The sequence below is a fragment of the Penaeus japonicus genome, unplaced genomic scaffold (assembly GCF_977035675.1).
Source record: "Penaeus japonicus unplaced genomic scaffold, GWHDUDI00000001_assembly GWHDUDI00000004, whole genome shotgun sequence".
NCBI lineage: Eukaryota > Metazoa > Arthropoda > Malacostraca > Decapoda > Penaeidae > Penaeus > Penaeus japonicus.
The window spans coordinates 19,459,765-19,462,264 of record NW_028234406.1 but is presented as its reverse complement, the minus strand read 5'-3'; the positions used below and the strand labels follow the sequence as shown (position 1 = coordinate 19,462,264).

Here is a 2,500-nt window from a genome sequence, read left to right as displayed (position 1 = left end):
GAGCCAGCGCGCGTTCACTGTGCCTTTCGATATATCCGAAACGTGACAATGGGGCCAATACTGGCTCAAGAGACCACCCAAACACTATGATCTTAGATGCTGACACTTGCCCACACCCTTTCTCGTTTCAAATTCAGTTAAGCCTTCAAATAATTTTAACATTTATATCAACGTATATAGCAGCAAGTGATAATGAAATAGACACAGAAAGCCGGACTGAAAGTTCACCTTTAAGGACTGGCTGCCGACGATTCTCGCGCTATTTTGCCAATGAATTATCTTAACAAGTATATTATAGATCTTACATATACACGTGCATATGTAAGTAGTTCATAAAAATGATGTACTTAAAAGGAGTTACTGAGTACTTTGATAAAGGATACTTACTCGATTCGTAATGGATGATGCAAGCCCTGGTTTACCTTGCGTCATACTTGCGGCGTATATATTATTTTTAGGATTTAATTCAAACGCTTGTTACATCTATATTAATTACGCCAATACATCAGTCATAAGCAACTTTGTAACTTGTAAGTAATAAGTACCGGTAAAAACGTAAAGAAACATTCGTTTATAATCACATGGTTAAGCAATTACAACAAGCGTATTTGATTTAGTACAACAAACTTTATTTTATGTCTCAATGAGACATATTCACTAATGTCCCTCTGCGGTGAATTAACACATGAATTATAATAATATTCCATGGCTTAAAACGAGGAGGTATATAAGGAATTATACATACACAATGCTTTTGTTCTTTTATAATCGTTATCATTTACATTAGAATTATCAGCTTTTATCTGTAACACACTGAACTAAATGGGAAAGCCATGATTTTTTTTTATTTGTGTTGTATGCAATAAATTACCAGCCGCGATAATGAGGGAGAACGAAGGTAAAATTTACCTACATAGATATACAAGTATATTCAAACCACCTGCATTCGGGCAAATACCTTGACAGAACTGTAGTGATGCCATTAGATGTGAGAAAAAAAAACATTTGTAGCAGAGCGTGGTTTCGATCCACGGACCTCTGGGTTATGGGCCCAGCACGCTTCCACTGCGCCACTCTGCTTTCCTTGCAAATGATTTAAAGGACACAACTAATTTGGCGGTTTTTTAACGGCACAAAATATATGTAAACATCTGCAATTTGTTACTCAGAAATGAAGATTGGTGCCGGATTATGCACTTTTTTGCAAGCTCGCCCACGTTCTTCAAGAAGCCATTACTCAGCACAAGAGAAACTTTATATACAGCATTGATATAGGTAAATATGATATACAGTGGCATGTGATTTTTAATGCTTTTTTTTTATTAAAGTGACCGGTGTTACGCGGCCGTCAAATATCTTCGTATCTTTGTTGGCGGGGATTCCCCGTTATGCAGAAAACTCAGAGACAGTCCTCTCTTTTGAAATTATTTTTATGCTTATACTTTTCCTATATCATTTGCATCATGTTAACATAGAGTTTACTTTACAGATCCTACTTTACTGTTTGTACCAAGTGTCGCTTAGTCTTGCATAGGAGAACCTACTAATAATTTCTCCTAGCATCTAGACAATTTTGTAATCTTCATACTTCCTTTGACATTTAACAAGTTTTAGAGGCGTTTCCTCTATTTCAGCGTTTCAGCTAACGCCAGTGCATTAACCAAAAATATATGAACACATTAAATGTGTGTGAAATGTTTCTGAAAATATGGAATCAGTGCAGTAATTCTGCCTTCTGGAAAATTTGTTGTAACGTATATGCTGCAATATACAATACAAAGCAGAAAACCAATAATATTACACGTTAATACAACCCTGTTTACTTAGGAAAAATGTTTCTTCCTAGGATAGCACTTTCATGTGTTTAAAACTATGGAACATAATTGGAAGAGGCTGATAGGACGATTATGTAAGCTATAAGTATTAAAACTAGCAAGTGCTGTAACCATCCAAGGAAATTACAGAAAAAAGATTGAGACAAAATGCATTAATGGAAAGCAAAAATAAACAAGTTAGGATATATGCAGAGCTAATTTCATTCAATGCACGCCATGTGTCTTATACTTTAGCTCTATAAACCTGTGTGTGTTGCATGCCTACAGGAAAGCCCATTAGTAAGCAGCGGTATCATTATAACTTAAAACTGCAGCCGGTTTTAAACTGTATCTTAATCCGATTAAGATGAATAGTTTTTTTTTTTGTATACACCAATACTTGATGACGTCTCGTATAAGGTATAACATTCATATGCTTGCTGCGTTCCCTATTACCTTTTTTGGTCCTTCTTTTGAGACCAACATGACGACCGATATATAAGGCCATCTTACCTTTGTGTACGGTGTATCTTTACGATCTAAACTAGTTATGCAATATCAATAACGTCACTAAGTTATTATCTTCTTCATATTCATTAATTCTCCATCCTTGTATACAAACTCTATCTTGAAAGCAAGAGGCACTGATGAGGCAAGTAGATGCATGGTGCTCGCTGCTCCTCAGG

General features: G+C 35.8%; 1 protein-coding gene across 1 annotated transcript in view; it reads left to right on the top strand.

Annotated features, from left to right (window-relative positions):
• The first annotated feature begins 842 nt into the window (after positions 1-842).
• The window catches only part of LOC122256278 (glycosaminoglycan xylosylkinase), a 25,251-nt gene continuing 23,593 nt past the window's right edge, over positions 843-2,500 (top strand). Inside the window, exon 1 of the mRNA XM_086535796.1 lies at positions 843-2,500. This exon is cut by the window's right edge and continues 1,168 nt beyond it. The gene's annotated coding sequence lies outside the window, so the exon portion shown is untranslated.